This window comes from Aegilops tauschii, chromosome 1 (assembly GCF_002575655.3).
Source record: "Aegilops tauschii subsp. strangulata cultivar AL8/78 chromosome 1, Aet v6.0, whole genome shotgun sequence".
NCBI lineage: Eukaryota > Viridiplantae > Streptophyta > Magnoliopsida > Poales > Poaceae > Aegilops > Aegilops tauschii.
The window spans coordinates 484,643,427-484,661,923 of NC_053035.3; positions in this window are offsets into that span (position 1 = coordinate 484,643,427).

Consider the following 18,497-nt stretch of genomic DNA (forward strand, 5'->3'; position numbering starts at 1 on the left):
ACAGGGGCTACGGATTAAGCGAAGATTGGCTAAGGACGAGGTGACGATGCGCGTGAGAAATGGTTCCAAAGTCGATGTGATCGCGGTCAGCACGCTACCTCTACATCTACCTTCGGGATTAGTTTTAGACCTAAATAATTGTTATTTGGTGCCAGCGTTAAGCATGAACATTATATCTGGATCTAGTTTGATGCGAGTTATTCATTTAAATCAGAGAATAATGATTGTTCTATTTATATGAGTAATATCTTTTATGGTCATGCACCCTTGAAGAGTGGTCTATTTTTGTTGAATCTCGATAGTAGTGATGCACATATTCATAATATTGAAGCCAAAAGATGCAGAGTTGATAATGATAGTGCAACTTATTTGTGTCACTGCCGTTTAGGTCATATCGGTGTAAAGCCCATGAAGAAACTCCATACTGATGGACTTTTGGAACCACTTGATTATGAATCACTTGGTACTTGCGAACCGTTCCTCATGGGCAAGATGACTAAAACGCCGTTCTCTGGAACTATGGAGAGAGCAACAGATTTGTTGGAAATCATACATACAGATGTATGTGGTCCGATGAATGTTGAGGCTCGTGGCGGATATTGTTATTTTCTCACCTTCACAGATGATTTAAGCAGATATGGGTATATCTACTTAATGAAACATAAGTCTGAAACATTTGAAAAGTTCAAAGAATTTCAGAGTGAAGTTGAAAATCATCGTAACAAGAAAATAAAGTTTCTACGATCTGATCGTGGAGGAGAATATTTGAGTTATGAGTTTGGTCTTCATTTGAAACAATGCGGAATAGTTTCGCAGCTCACGCCACCCGGAACACCACAGCGTAATGGTGTGTCCGAACGTCGTAATCGTACTCTACTAGATATGGTGCGATCTATGATGTCTCTTACTGATTTACCGCTATCGTTTTGGGGTTATGCTTTAGAGACGGGCGCATTCACGTTAAATAGGGCACCATCAAAATCCGTTGAGACGACGCCTTATGAACTATGGTTTGGCAAGAAACCAAAGTTGTCGTTTCTTAAAGTTTGGGGCTGCGATGCTTATGTGGAAAAACTTCAACCTGATAAGCTCGAACCCAAATCGGAGAAATGTGTCTTCATAGGATACCCAAAGGAGACTGTTGGGTACACCTTCTATCACAGATCCGAAGGCAAGACTTTTGTTGCTAAATTCGGAATCTTTCTGGAGAAGGAGTTTCTCTCGAAAGAAGTGAGTGGGAGGAAAGTAGAACTTGATGAGGTAATTGTACCCGCTCCCTTATTGGAAAGTAGTTCATCGCAGAAACCGGTTTCTGCGATGCCTACACCAATTAGTGAGGAAGTTAATGATGATGATCATGGAACTTAAGATCAAGTTGTTACTGAACCTCGTAGGTCAATCAGAGTAAGATCCGCACCAGAGTGGTACGGTAATCCTGTTCTGGAGGTTATGTTACTAGACCATGACGAACCTATGAACTATGAAGAAGCAATGGTGAGCCCAGATTCCGCAAAATGGCTTGAGGCCATGAAATCTGAGATGGGATCCATGTATGAGAACAAAGTGTGGACTTTGGTTGACTTACCCAATGATCGGCAAGCCATTGAGAATAAATAGATCTTCAAGAGGAAGACTGACGCTGATGGTAATGTTACTGTCTATAAAGCTCGACTTGTTGCAAAAGGTTTTCGACAAGTTCAAGGGATTGACTACGATGAGACCTTCTCACCCGTAGCGATGCTTAAGTCTGTCCGAATCATGTTAGCAATTGCCGCATTTTATGATTATGAAATTTGGCAAATGGATGTCAAAACTGCATTCCTGAATGGATTTCTGGAAGAAGAGTTGTATATGATGCAACCGGAAGGTTTTGTCGATCCAAAGGGAGCTAACAAAGTGTGCAAGCTCTAGCGATCCATTTATGGACTGGTGCAAGCCTCTCGGAGTTGGAATAAACGCTTTGATAGTGTGATCAAAGCATTTGGTTTTGTACAGACTTTTGGAGAAGCCTGTATTTACAAGAAAGTGAGTGGGAGCTCTGTAGCATTTGTAATATTATATGTGGATGACATATTGCTGATTGGAAATGATATAGAATTTCTGAATAGCATAAAGGGATACTTGAATAAGAGTTTTTCAGTTAAAGACCTCGGTGAAGCTGCGTATATATTGGGCATCAAGATCTATAGAGATAGATCAAGACGCTTAATTGGACTTTCACAAAGCACATACCTTGATAAAGTTATGAAGAAGTTCAAAATGGATCAAGCAAAGAAAGGGTTCTTGCCTGTGTTACAAGGTGTGAAGTTGAGTAAGACTCAATGCCCGACCACTGCAGAAGATAGAGAGAAGATAAAAGATGTTCCCTATGCTTCAGCCATAGGCTCTATCATGTATGCAATGTTGTGTACCAGACCTGATGTGTGCCTTGCTATAAGTTTAGCAGGGAGGTACCAAAGTAATCCAGGAGTGGATCACTGGACAGCGGTCAAAAACATCCTGAAATACCTGAAAAGGACTAAGGATATGTTTCTCGTTTATGGAGGTGACAAAGAGCTCATCGTAAATGGTTACGTTGATGCAAGCTTTGACACTGATCCAGACGATTCTAAATCGCAAACCGGATACGTGTTTACATTGAACGGTGGAGCTGTCAGTTGGTGCAGTTCTAAACAAAGCGTCGTGGCGGGATCTACATGTGAAGCGGAGTACATAGCTGCTTCGGAAGCAGCAAATGAAGGAGTCTGGATGAAGGAGTTCATATCCGATCTAGGTGTCATACCTAGTGCATCGGGTCCAATGAAAATCTTTTGTGACAATACTGGTGCAATTGCCTTGGCAAAGGAATCCAGATTTCACAAGAGAACCAAGCACATCAAGAGACGCTTCAATTCCATCCGGGATTTAGTCCAGGTGGGAGACATAGAAATTTGCAAGATACATACGGATCTGAATGTTGCAGACCCATTGACTAAGCCTCTTCCACGAGCAAAACATGATCAGCACCAAGGCTCCATGGGTGTTAGAATCATTACTGTGTAATCTAGATTATTGACTCTAGTGCAAGTGGGAGACTGAAGGAAATATGCCCTAGAGGCAATAATAAAGTTATTATTTATTTCCTTATATCATGATAAATGTTTATTATTCATGCTAGAATTGTATTAACCGGAAACATAATACTTGTGTGAATACATAGACAAAAAGAGTGTCACTAGTATGCCTCTACTTGACTAGCTCGTTGATCAAAGATGGTTATGTTTCCTAGCCATAGACACGAGTTGTCATTTGATTAAGGGGATCACATCATTAGGAGAATGATGTGATTGACTTGACCCATTCCGTTAGCTTAGCACTCGATCGTTTAGTATGTTGCTATTGCTTTCTTCATGACTTATACATGTTCCTATGACTATGAGATTATGCAACTCCCGTTTACCGGAGGAACACTTTGTGTGCTACCAAACGTCACAACGTAACTGCGTGATTATAAAGGTGCTCTACAGGTGTCTCCAAAGGTACTTGTTGGGTTGGCGTATTTCGAGATTAGGATTTGTCACTCCGATTGTCGGAGAGGTATCTCTGGGCCCTCTCAGCAATGCACATCACTTAAGCCTTGCAAGCATCGCAACTAATGAGTTAGTTGTGGGATGATGTATTACAGAACGAGTAAAGAGACTTGCCGGTAACGAGATTGAACTAGGTATTGAGATACCGACGATCGAATCTCGGGCAAGTAACATACCGATGACAAAGGGAACAACGTATGTTGTTATGCGGTCTGACCGATAAAGATCTTCGTAGAATATGTGGGAGCCAATATGAGCATCCAGGTTCCGCTATTGGTTATTGACCGGAGACGTGTCTCGGTCATGTCTACATAGTTCTCGAACCCGTAGGGTCCGCACGCTTAACGTTTCGATGACAGTTATATTATGAGTTTATATGTTTTGATGTACCAAAGATTGTTCGGAGTCCCGGATGTGATCACGGACATGACGAGGAGTCTCGAAATGGTCGAGACATGAAGATTGATATATTGGATGACTATATTCGGACACCGGAATGGTTCCGGGGGTTATCGGATATATACCGGAGTACCGGGGGGTTACCGGAACCCTCCCGGAGGCTATTGGGCCTCATGGGCCCAATTGGTGGAAGAGGAGAGGCGGCCAAGGGGCAGCCGCGCCCCCCCCCAAGTCCGAATTTGACAAGGAGGGGGGCGGCGCCCCCCTTTTCCTTCCCCCCTCTCTCCTTCCCTCTCCTCTCCTAGTCCAACAAGGAAGGGAGGGAGTCCTACTCCCAGTGGGAGTAGGACTCCTCCTGGCACGCCTCCTCCTGGCCGGCCGCACCTCCCCCCTTGCTCCTTTATATATGGGGGACTGTGTGTAAGCCATGATCTTGCGTGTGCGTAGGAATTTTTTAGAAATTACTACGTTCCCAACAACACTCCCTCCATCTCATTATATAAGATCTTATTACATGCAATATACTCACATATTGGATGAATTAACATATTATATTATGGGGCGGAGGGACTGTGTGTAAGCCATGTGATGAAACTAACCTCAATGAAAAACAACATCGTTCCCAATATTTTCCTGTGTAAGTATATCGAAAGGTGTTTTAAGCATAACAGGCTAAACATCAACTAAATATCCATGATTGACAACATAATTTCGAAATGATAGCTTCAGTGTGTGATACGTCTCGGTCGTATCTGCTTTTTCAAACACTTTTGCTCTTGTTTTTTACTCTAATGTGCATGATTGGAATGAAACTAACCCGGACTGACGCTGTTTTCAGCAGAACTAGCATGGTGTTGTTTTTATGCAGAAATAAAAGTTCTCAGAATTGGATGAAACTTTTTGGAGAATTATTTTCAAATAAAAAAATGCTGAAACCAAGACTCACTGGAGGGGGGCAATTGCCCACTAGGCACCAGGGCACGCCACCCCCTCTAGCGCGCCCTGGTGGATAATGGGGCCCACGAGGCTCCGCTGACCCTAATCTCGATCCTATAAATTCCTATTTTCGAATAAAAAAATAAGGGAGGAAGTTTCATCGCGTTTTACAATACGGAGCCGCCGCCCCCTCCCGTTCTTCATCGGGAGGCCAGATCTGGAGTCCGATCAGGGCTCCGGAGGGGATCTTTCATCTTCATCATCATCAACCATACTCCCTCACCAATTTCATGATGCTCACTGCCAGGAGTAAGTAATCTCTTCATAGGCTTGCTGGATGGTGATTGGTTGGATGAGATTCATCATGTAATCGAGTTAGTTTTGTTAGGGCTTGATCCCTAGTATCCACTATGTTCTGAGATTGATGTTCCTATGACTTTGCTAGCTTAATGCTTGTGACTAGGGCCCAAGTGCCATGATTTCAGATCTGAACCGTTTATGTTTTCACCAATATATTTGTGTTCTTGATTCGATCTTGCAAGTTATATGCACCTATTACGTTTTATGATCCTCATACCCCAAGGTGACAATAGTTGGGATTCTTTCCGGCGATGACCATAGTTTGAGGAGTTCATGTATTCACTATGTGTTAATGCTTTGTTCCGGTTCTCTATTAAAAGGTGGCCGTAATATCCCTTAGTTACCTTATGGATCCCGCTGTCACGGGATGGTAGGACAAAAGATGTCATGCAAGTTCTTTTCCCTAACCACATATGACTTTTTACGGAATACATGCCTACATTACATTGATGAATTGGAGCTAGTTCTGTGTTGCCCTAGGTTATGACTGTTATATGATGAATATTATCCAACGTTATCACCGGTCCAATGCCTACGAGCATTTCACATATTGTTCTTGCTAAGTTACTACTGTTGCTGCTACTTTTACAATTGCTACAAACTTACCACTACTTATGTTACCGTCACTATTGCTGTCGTTACTACTACTATCAAATTACCATACTGTTGTGCTAGTGATCACGTTGCTGCAGATATTTAGTCTCCAGGTGTGGTTGAATTGACAACTCAATTGCTAATACTTACAAATATTCTTTGGCTCCCCTTGTGTCAAATCAATAAATGTGGGTTGAATACTCTACTCTTGAATATTGTTGCGATCCCCTATACTTGTGGGTTATCAAGACCATTTTCTGGCGCCGTTGCCGGGGAGCATAGCTATATTTGTTGAGTCACTTGAGATTTATATCTATTGATCACTGTGAAGAATCTTAAGGATGAAAGAACCAAGATCGTTCCCTCTAAGATGAGGGGAGGTGAGGAATTGTTATCTAGCTGTGCACTTGATTCACTTTCTGTTTTGAGTAAGCTTGCAACACCACCACATGCTATTAATCCTGATATGTCCCAAGTAATTGATGATGCTACTTCTGCTATGAACGATGTTATCGATGATGCTAGTACTCTGCTTGATAAGACTGTGCCACTAGGTGAATTCCTTGATGAACAATTGGCCAGAGCTAAAGATATTGAGAATGCTGAAACTGATGAAGTAATTGAAACCGAGAATTATGAAACACCTACTAGACCTAGCTCTCCTAGATATGAATTTCCTGAGATACCCGAGGGTTATGTTATGGATGGAGAGGTAGCTAGGGACTTTCTTGCTTGTAAGGATAGAGATGACCTCACTAGTAGAAAACATGGCTTTGGTCCAGGCAGGGCCAGCCCATTAATCCTGGTTCACTCACGAACCAGGACCCATGGGGGCATAGGTCCCGGTTCGTGAGGCCAAGGGGCCGGCCGGGTCTTGTGGGGCATTGGTCCCGGTTCGTCTGGACCCTTTGGTCCCGATTCCAGACACAAACCGAGACCAATGGGCCTCGCTCCTGGCCCACAACCATTGGTCCCGGTTCGTGGCTGGAACCGGGACCAAAGGGGGTCCTTTAGTCCCGGTTCCAGCCACAAACCGGGACCAATGGGATGCTTATATATACCCCCTAGCTGAGCAGTGGAGTGCTCTATTTTTCTAGCCGACCGTGGGATAGCTTTGTGGTGCTCTATCTCACCTCCTATGCACACGAGATGTTCGATGAAATGCCCAAGCCACATTTAAGCTTTCTCCTCTCGAAGCTCCTTGTCCAAGCTCCATTTTCCTCAAGATTTGTCTAGGTTTGGCGGTCCGTCCTGTCCCGTCCCCGTCCTTAGAGTTGAAACTTATAACTTACAATTTTGTCGGTCAATTGTACCAAGTTTCAGAGTTGAAACTTATAACTTACAATTTTTCGGTCCTAGGTTTCGAAACTTACGATAGTATCGGTTGCTCATACCAAGTTTCTGAAATTGAAACTTAATGAAATGTTATAAACTCCTCAAAAATTATTCAAAATGGATCTCCTTTGAAAGCCCTCATCACCAGAAACAAGAATATGAAATCACAACCTAATTTGTACTTTTGGTTCAAAAGATATGAAAGACTAAAAATCAAAAGCCAAAAGAAAAAGGGGCTGTGTGTTCTAGCACCCGCGTGCCACAAATTCCTTCCCAACATGATTCGACGGTCCATGTGTAGCATTGGACATGTACATAGTATGGTAATTCATATTCCATGTGTAGGGTGTGGAGTACTGTTTCTGCGTGCAACTTCACAGACACTCATGGGTCCACCCAATTCAGGGCACCGGTTTCCTTTTCATTTTCCATTTTTTCTTTTTCTTTACATTTTTTGGTACTTTTTTAAAGTCTAGTTTCTTTACTTTGATTTTTCAAATTTATTTTTAACTTTCTATTCATTATTTATTTTTTTCCTTTCTGTGTTCCAATATGCACATACTATTTCTAATAACATGTGATAAACATTTTTTCAACACACGATGAAAATATTCTAGAATATGTGAAAACAACATTTTTAATAATTATTAATAAAATTATAATATGGGATGAACATTTGGTAAATATGCTGGAACTTTTTATACGTGATAAATATTTTTCTAGAAGACATGCCCATTTTTTGAAATATGCGCCAAACACTTTTCAAATATGCGACATACATTTTGAATGCGATGAACATGTTTTCTAATAGAGAGTGAATGTTATCTCAATAAGTTGTGATTATGCGAAGTAATTTTTTCAAAATGTGGGATGAACATTTCTAGACAAGATTGTAGACATTTTCTAGTTTCTATAAAAAATACCATTTAAAAAATTTGTCTTAACATTTAATTTTTTATATCTCTCCCACATACTATATAATAGGGTCTATGACACGGCTTTAAGCCACACCAAGTTTTGTTTAATCAGTTTTGTCTAGTTTGAAATATATCTATAGGTCTTAATCTCATGTGCTGATTTCCTTTCCATGATGTTGTCTGTGGCATAGATCTCCATCCGTAGCATCACCTCAGAGGGTTCCATGAGACAAGAGAACGCCACCACACTCGCTGCTACGACCCTGGCCTTTTTCGGTTTGATCTGCAGCATCCAGCTTTTGTCCCAATGGCTGGTGTGTCAAGATTATATGCCCGCGGAGTACTCGTACTGTGGTACATGCTATTGAATTCATTCTTGCAGATCTGTTGGTGCTTGATTGATTTATTCCGTGATTTTTCAAGGATATTAGTAAACCATTTGGCTTTCTGTTCTTTTCACATGGCTGGTGCGGGTGCTCGACGTTTTTCAGAAATTCGATCGCTACTTGACTAACGATAATACCGGTTCAGAAATCCCCGAGGAGCTACATGATATTCTGACTGCAGCAACGAAATTACCTAAAGCTCCATGGGAGGAGGGTATTTGCAAAGTATGTGGCATTGATAGGGACGATCACAACGTTCTCTTGTGTGATAAATGCGACTTAGAATACCATACTTACTGCTCGAATACACTACTAGCTCGTATACCAAAAGAAGACTGGTTCTGCCCATCGTGCATGTCAAAGCCAAAAAAATCACACCTTCACCAGGGTGCTGAGTATTTTATACGACAACGAAAAGGAGCAGACTCGCGTGCCTTTCACGACAAACCATCACGCATGTTAGGTCAAAAGAAATCACAGCTTGACCAGGGTGTTCATGATTTGAAATGACAACGAAAAGGAGCCTTTCATGGCATAAATACTAAGTTAGCTGCAGTAATGGAACAAAAGGAGTACATGGAGGTTAGCACACGGAGGTATGTGTTTTTTCTTCCACGTTTCAAGTAGATATCTGTATTGTTTAGTATTTGGAAGTTTTAGTTCTTCTTGTACTGGACATTTTTTTTGCAAATAAAAAAGTTTGTTGCAAATTTCGTTGTATTCCTTTATATTAAGAAAATGAAATGGAAGTCTGAGAGTTCAAACCAGTAAAACATTATGGGGAATTTTTTTCATATACCAAATATAAACTGGTTAGACCTCACTCTTTAGCTAGACCAACATTTTCGACCGGTATGTCATGTTATGGTTGTAGGGATATTGGATGCCTACTTATCTCCATGTCTGCAACATGATTCCAGAAATTCGCAGGTGCATGCACTGGCAAGTCATGTCAGCCTCACGATTACGTTCCGATCTGCAAAGTCATTGGATCCCGCACGATGGCGCAACAAGCTTTAAGTTTTGATTTCTGAAACTAATGGTTTTGTCGGTCGCAACTATGAAACTTACGATTTTGTCGGTCAATTGTACCAAGTTTCAGAGTTGAAACTTATAACTTACAATTTTGTTAGTCATAGGTTTTGAAACTTACGATTGTATCGGTTGCTCATACTCAGTTTCTGAAATTGAAACTTAATGAAATGTTTGAAACTCCTCAAAAAATATTCAAAATGGATCTCCTTTGAAAGCCCTCATCACCATAAACAAGAGTATGAAATCACAACCTAATTTGTAGTTTTGGTTCAAAAGATATGAAAGATTAAAAATCAAAAGCCAAAAGAAAAAGGTTGCTGTGTGTTCTAGCACCCGCGTGCCCCAAATTCCTTCCCAACATGATTCGACGGTCCATGTGTAGCACTGGACATGTACATAGTATGGTAATTCGTATTCCATGTGTAGGGTGTGGAGTACTGTTTCCCCGTGCAACTTCACCGACGCTCATGGGTCCACCCAATTCAGGGCACAGGTTTCATTATGATTTTCCAATTTTTTTCTTGTTCTTTAAATTTTTTGGTACTTATTTAAAGTCTAGTTTCTTCCTTTTGCTTTTTCAAATTTATTTTTAACTTTCTATTCACTATTTATTTTTTCTTTCTGTGTTCCAATATGCACATACTATTTCTAATAATATGTGATAAACATTTTTTCAATACACGACGAAAATATTCTATAATATGTGAAAAAAATCTTTTTAATAATGAGTAATAAAATTATAATATGGGATGAACATTTGGTAAATATGCTGGAACTTTTTATACGTGACAAACATTTTTTTAGAAGACATGCCAGTTTTTTGAAATATGCGCCAAACACTTTTCAAATATGTGACATACATTTTGAATGCGATGAACATGTTTTCTAATAGAAAGTGAATGTTATCTCAATAAGTTGTGATTATGCGAAGTAATTTTTTCAAAATGTGGGATGAACATTTCTAGACAAGATTGTAGACATTTTCTAGTTTCTATAAAAAATACCATTTAAAAAATTTGTCTTAACATTTAATTTTTTATATCTCTCCCACATACTATATAATAGGGTCTATGACACGGCTTTAAGCCACACCAAGTTTTGTTTAATCAGTTTTGTCTAGTTTGAAATATATCTATAGGTCTTAATCTCATGTGCTGATTTCCTTTCCCATGATGTTGTCTGTGGCATAGATCTCCATCCGTAGCATCACCTCAGAGGGTTCCATGAGACAAGAGAACGCCACCACACTCGTGCTACGACCCTGGCCTTTTTCGGTTTGATCTGCAGCATCCAGCTTTTGTCCCAATGGCTGGTGTGTCAAGATTATATGCCCGCGGAGTACTCGTACTGTGGTACATGCTATTGAATTCATTCTTGCAGATCTGTTGGTGCTTGATTGATTTATTCCGTGATTTTTCAAGGATATTAGTAAACCATTTGGCTTTCTGTTCTTTTCACATGGCTGGTGCGGGTGCTCGACATTTTTCAGAAATTCGATCGCTACTTGTCTAAAGATAATACAGGTTCAGAAATCCCTGAGGAGCTACATGATATTCTGTCTGCAGCAACGAAATTACCTAAAGCTCCATGGGAGGAGGGTATTTGCAAAGTATGTGGCATTTATAGAGATGATCCAATGTTCTCTTGTGTGATAATTGCGACTTAGAATACCATACTTACTGCTTGAATACACCACTAGCTCGTATACAAAAAGGAGACTGGTTCTGCCCATCGTGCATGTCAAAGCCAAAGAAATCACACCTTCACTAGGGTGCTGAGTATTTTACACGACAACGAAAAGGAGCAGACTCGCATGACTTTCACGACAAACCATCATGCATGTCAGGTCAAAAGAAATCACAGCTTGACCAGGGTGTTCAGGATTTGAAACGACAACGAAAAGGAGCCTTTATGGCATAAATACTAAGTTAGCTGCAGTAATGGAACAAAAGGAGTACATGGAGGTTAGCACACAGAGGTATGTGTTTTCTCTTCTACGTTTCTAGTAGATATCTCTATTGTTTAGTATTTTGAAGTTTTAGTTCTTCTTGTACTGGACATTTTTTTTGCAAATAAAAAAGTTTGTTGCAAATTTCGTTGTATTCCTTTATATTAAGAAAATGAAATGGAAGTCTGAGAGTTCAGACCAGTAAAACATTATGGGGAATTTTTTCTCATATACCAAATATAAACTGGTTAGACCTCGCTCTTTAGCTAGACCAACATTTTCGACGGTATGTCATGTTATGGTTGTAGGGATATTGGATGCCTACTTATCTCCATGTCTGCAACATGATTCGAGAAATTCGTAGGTGCATGCACTTGCCTCGTCATGTCAGCCTCCCGATTACGTTCCGATCTGCAAAGTCATTGGATCCCACACGATGGCGCAACAAGCTTTAAGTTTTGGTTTCTGAAACTAATGGTTTTGTCGGTCGCAACTATGAAACTTACGATTTTGTCGGTCAATTGTACCAAGTTTCGGAGTTGAAACTTATAACTTACAATTTTGTCGGTCGTAGGTTTCGAAACTTATGATTGTATCGGTTGCTCAGACCAAGTTTCTGAAATTGAAACTTAATGAAATGTTAGAAACTCCTCAAAAATTATTCAAAATGGATCTCCTTTGAAAGCCCTCATCACCAGAAACAAGAATATGAAATCACAACCTAATTTGTACTTTTGGTTCAAAAGATATGAAAGATTAAAAATCAAAAGCCAAAAGAAAAAGGGGGTTGTTTGTTCTAGCACGCGCGTGCCACAAATTCCTTACCAACATGATTCGACGGTCCATGTGTAGCACTGGACATGTACATAGTATGGTAAATCATATTCCATGTGTTGGGTGTGGAGTACTGTTTCCACGTGCAACTTCACCGACGCTCATGGGTCCACCCAATTCAGGGCACCGGTTTCCTTTTCATTTTCCATTTTTTCTTTGTCTTTGCATTTTTGGTACTTTTTTAAAGTCTAGCTAGTTTCTTCCTTTTGCTTTTTCAAATTTATTTTTAACTTTCTATTCACTATTTATTTTTTCCTTTCTGTGTTCCAATATGCACATACTACTTCTAATAATATGTGATAAACATTTTTTCAATACACGATGAGTATATTCTAGAATATGTGAGATTTTTTTAATAATGATTAATAAAATTATAATATGGGATGAACATTTGGTAAATATGCTGGAACTTTTTATACGTCACAAATATTTTTCTAGAAGACATGCCGGTTTTTTCAAATATGTGCCACACACTTTTCAACTATCCGACATACATTTTTAATGCGATGAACATGTTTTCTAATAGAAAGTGAATGTCATCTCACTAAGTTGTGATTATGCGAAGTAATTTTTTCAAAATGTGGGATGAACATTTATACACAAGATTGTAGATATTTTCTAGTTTCTAAAAAAATAGCATTTAAAAAATTTGTCTTAACATTTAATTTTTTATATCTCTCCCACATACTATATAATAGGGTCTGTGACACGGCTTTGAGCCACACCAAGTTTTGTTTAATCAGTTTTGTCCAGTGTGAAATCTATCTACAGGTCTTAATCTCATGTGGCGATTTCCTTTCCCATGATATTGTCTGTGGCATAGATCTCCATCCGTAGCATAACCTCAGAGGGTTCCATGAGACAAGAGAACGCAACCACACTCGCATTACGACCCTGGCCTTTTTCGGTTTGATCTGCAGCATCCAACTTTTGTCCCAACAGCTGGCGTGTCAAAATTATATGCCTGCCGAGTACTCGCACTGTGGTACATGCCATTGAATTCATTCTTGCAGAACTGTTGGTGCTTGAATGATTTATTCCGTGACTTTTCAAGGATATTAGTAAACCTTTTGGCATTCTGTTCTTTTCACATGGCTGGTGCGGGTGCTAGACATTTTTCAGAAATTCGATCGCTACTTTTCTAATGATAATACCGGTTCAGAAATCCCTGAGGAGCTACATGATATTCTGGCTGCAGCAACGAAATTACCTAAAGCTCCGTGGGAGGAGGGTATTTGCAAAGTATGTGGCATTGATAGAGACGATCACAATGTTCTCTTGTGTGATAATTGCGACTTAGAATACCATACTTACTACTTGAATACACCACTAGCTCGTATACAAAAAGGAGACTGGTTCTGCCCATCGTGCATGTCAAAGCAAAAGAAATCACACCTTCACTAGGGTGCTGAGTATTTTACACGACAACGAAAAGGAGCAGACTCGCATGCCTTTACGACAAACCATCATGATCTTGACCAGGGTGTTCAGGATTTGAAACGACAACGAAAAGGAGCCTTTCATGACATAAATACTAAGTTAGCTGCAGCAATGGAACAAAAGGAGTACATGGAGGTTAGCACACAGAGGTATGTGTTTTCTCTTCTACGTTTCAAGTAGATATATGTGAGATTTTTTTAATAATGATTAATAAAATTATAATATGGGATGAACATTTGGTAAATATGCTGGAACTTTTTATACGTCACAAATATTTTTCTAGAAGACATGCCGGTTTTTTCAAATATGTGCCACACACTTTTCAACTATCCGACATACATTTTTAATGCGATGAACATGTTTTCTAATAGAAAGTGAATGTCATCTCACTAAGTTGTGATTATGCGAAGTAATTTTTTCAAAATGTGGGATGAACATTTATACACAAGATTGTAGATATTTTCTAGTTTCTAAAAAAATAGCATTTAAAAAATTTGTCTTAACATTTAATTTTTTATATCTCTCCCACATACTATATAATAGGGTCTGTGACACGGCTTTGAGCCACACCAAGTTTTGTTTAATCAGTTTTGTCCAGTGTGAAATCTATCTACAGGTCTTAATCTCATGTGGCGATTTCCTTTCCCATGATATTGTCTGTGGCATAGATCTCCATCCGTAGCATAACCTCAGAGGGTTCCATGAGACAAGAGAACGCAACCACACTCGCATTACGACCCTGGCCTTTTTCGGTTTGATCTGCAGCATCCAACTTTTGTCCCAACGGCTGGCGTGTCAAAATTATATGCCTGCCGAGTACTCGCACTGTGGTACATGCCATTGAATTCATTCTTGCAGAACTGTTGGTGCTTGAATGATTTATTCCGTGACTTTTCAAGGATATTAGTAAACCTTTTGGCATTCTGTTCTTTTCACATGGCTGGTGCGGGTGCTAGACATTTTTCAGAAATTCGATCGCTACTTTTCTAATGATAATACCGGTTCAGAAATCCCTGAGGAGCTACATGATATTCTGGCTGCAGCAACGAAATTACCTAAAGCTCCGTGGGAGGAGGGTATTTGCAAAGTATGTGGCATTGATAGAGACGATCACAATGTTCTCTTGTGTGATAATTGCGACTTAGAATACCATACTTACTACTTGAATACACCACTAGCTCGTATACAAAAAGGAGACTGGTTCTGCCCATCGTGCATGTCAAAGCAAAAGAAATCACACCTTCACTAGGGTGCTGAGTATTTTACACGACAACGAAAAGGAGCAGACTCGCATGCCTTTACGACAAACCATCATGATCTTGACCAGGGTGTTCAGGATTTGAAACGACAACGAAAAGGAGCCTTTCATGACATAAATACTAAGTTAGCTGCAGCAATGGAACAAAAGGAGTACATGGAGGTTAGCACACAGAGGTATGTGTTTTCTCTTCTACGTTTCAAGTAGATATATCTATTGTTTAGTATTTCGAAGTTTTAGTTCTTCTTGTACTGGACATTTTTTTTGCAAATAAAAAAGTTTCTTGCGAATTTTGTTGTATTCCTTTATATTAAGAAAATGAAATGGAATTCTGAGAGTTCAGACAAGTAAAACTTTATGGGGAATTTTTCTCATATACCAAATGTAAACTGGTTAGACCTCGCTCTTTAGCTAGACCAACATTTTCGACCGGTATGTCATGTTATGGTTGTAGGGATATTGGATGCCTACTTATCTCCATGTCTGCAACATGATTCCAGAAATTCGTAGGTGCATGCACTTGCCTCGTCATGTCAGCCTGCCGATTACGTTCCGATCTGCAAAGTCATTGGATCCCGCACGATGGCGCAACAAGCTTAAAGTTTTGGTTTCTGAAACTAATGGTTTTGTCGGTCGCAACTATGAAACTTAAGATTTTGTCGGTCAATTGTACCAAGTTTCGGAGTTGAAACTTACAATTTACAATTTTGTCGGTCGTCGGTTTCGAAACTTATGATTGTATCGGTTGCTCATACCAAGTTTCTGAAATTGAAACTTAATGAAATGTTAGAAACTCCTCAAAAATTATTCAAAATGGATCTCCTTTGAAAGCCCTCATCACCAGAAACAAGAATATGAAATCACAACCTAATTTGTACTTTTGGTTCAAAAGATATGAAATATTAAAAATCAAAAGCCAAAAGAAAAAGGGGGCTGTGTGTTCTAGCACCCGCGTGCCACAAATTCCTTCCCAACATGATTCGACGGTCCATGTGTAGCACTGGACATGTACATAGTATGGTAAATCATATTCCATCTGTAGGGTGTGGAGTACTGTTTCCGCGTGCAACTTCACCGACGCTCATGGGTCCACCCAATTCAGGGCACCGGTTTCCTTTTCATTTTCGACCACAAATTTCAATTCATTATTTATTTTTTCCTTTCTGTGTTCCAATATGTGATAAACATTTTTCAATACACGATGAAAAAATTCTAGAATATATGAAAAAAACTTTTTAATAATGATTAATAAAATTATAATATGGCAAGAACATTTTGTAAATGTGCTGGAACTTTTTATACGTGATAAACATTTTTCTAGAACACATGCCAATTTTTTTTCAAATATGCGCCAAACACTTTTCAAATATGCGGCATACATTTTTAATGCAATGAACATGTTTTCTAATAGAATGTGAATGTTATCTCAATAAGTTGTGATTATGCGAAGTAGTTTTTTTAAAATGTGGCATGAACATTTATACACAAGATTGTAGACATTTTCTAGTTTCTATAAAAAATTACCATTTAAATTTTTTGTCTTAACATTTAATTTTTTAGATCTCTCCCACATACTATATCATAGGGTCTGTGACACGGCTTTAAGCCACAGCAAGTTTTGTTTAATCAGTTTTGTTCAGTGTGAAATCTATCTATAGATCTTAATCTCATGCAGCGATTTCCTTTCCCATGCTAATGTCTGTGATATAGATCTCCATCTGTAGCATCACCTCAGAGGGTTCCACGAGACAAGAGAATGCCACCACACTCGCCGCTACGACCCTGACCTTTTTTGGTTTGATTTGCAGCATCCAGCTTTCGTCCGAACGGCTGGCATGTCAAGATTGTATGCCTGTTGAGTACTCGTACTGTGGTACATGCTATTGAATTCATTCTTGCAGATCTGTTGGTGCTTGATTGATTTATTCCGTGATTTTTTCAAGGATATTACTAAACCTTTTGGCTTTCTGTTCCTTTCACATGGTTGGTGCGGGTGCTCGACATTTTTCAGAAATTCGATCGCTACTTGACTAATGATAATACCGGTTCAGAAATCCCCGAGGAGCTACATGATATTCTGACTGCAGCTACGAAATTACCTAAAGCTCCATGGGAGGAGGGTATTTGCAAAGTATGTGGCATTGATAGGGACGATCACAATGTTCTCTTGTGTGATAAATGCGACTTAGAATACCATACTTACTGCTTGAATACACCACTAGCTCGTATACCAAAAGGAGACTGGTTCCGCCCATCGTGCATGTCAAAGCCAAAGAAATCGCACAAAAAAAATGTGTATTGCAAATTTCGTTGTATTCCTTTATATTAAGAAAAATAAAATGGAAGTTTGAGAATTTAGACCAGTAAAACCATATGGGGCATTTTTCTCAAATACCAAATATAAACTGGTTAGACCTCACTCTTTAGCTAGACCAACATTTCCGATTGGTATGTCCTGTTACGGTTGTAGGGATATTGGATGCCTACCTATGGGTCGAAGAATTGCATCTTGACCCGTTTGTTCTCCTTCTCCTCAACCCTAATGCATATCCTCATGTCGTCAGGCACGAGAATCAGCGCGAACTCATGACACTCAGGGAAATTCAAACTCGCCCCTTCCTGAAAGAACTCTACTGCCATGGTATCATAAGCGCGCGCCGCTAACTCCGGTGAGTCCTAATGGCCAAGTTCGTGAGCGACATTGTCCTTCCTAATGGTGGGATAGTACTTATTTCCCTTTTGTCGCATACCACAAAACTTCGGAGCCATTTGTGCCGATGCATATATAACTAAACAAGTTAGTGAAAATGGGCATATTAACGACTACCTGCAAAACCTACAACTATACTAAATTCTTTCAGCACAAGTACACTAGTAGAACTACAATAAAATTACACTATCTAAAATCATAGTCTACAAATCATATAATATAATCATAGTTTACAACTACTTGAAATTGTTGGGATCTACGGTAGGGTGCGTCGACTGCAAATTAAATTTCCTACGCGCAGAACAACCAGGAACATGCTACGAGAGATGGATCACAGATCGTTACCACTAGACGCGCAGTGCCGTGCAACGGAAGTAGAGTTGAGGCAGCGCGTTCCCGGAGTCGTCTCGCGTTCCCGGAGTCGTCTCCTCCTTGCCGATCTCCCACGTAGCCGATCGGATCCCGCGAACAGGTTCGCCGGAGCGGCGCAAGTGCACCACCTCTAACGGTATCCGCGCATGCAGGAGGAATGTCGTACGGTGGACTGCTAGGTCCGATCACACAACCGACGGTGAGTGGAGGTGTCTATTCGCAACAGATGCAAACCCTAGTTACAGCGCCGAAGCGATCAACCCCATGAGTGTGCGGCACCTCCACTTTATATAGGCGTCCGTCGCGGGCTCAACACTTGGGCCTCGCACGAACCCTAAAGCCCATAAGTCTACTAAGTCACAATCTGAATACAGCTCGGATCACATCCGACCAGTGTCCTCGGA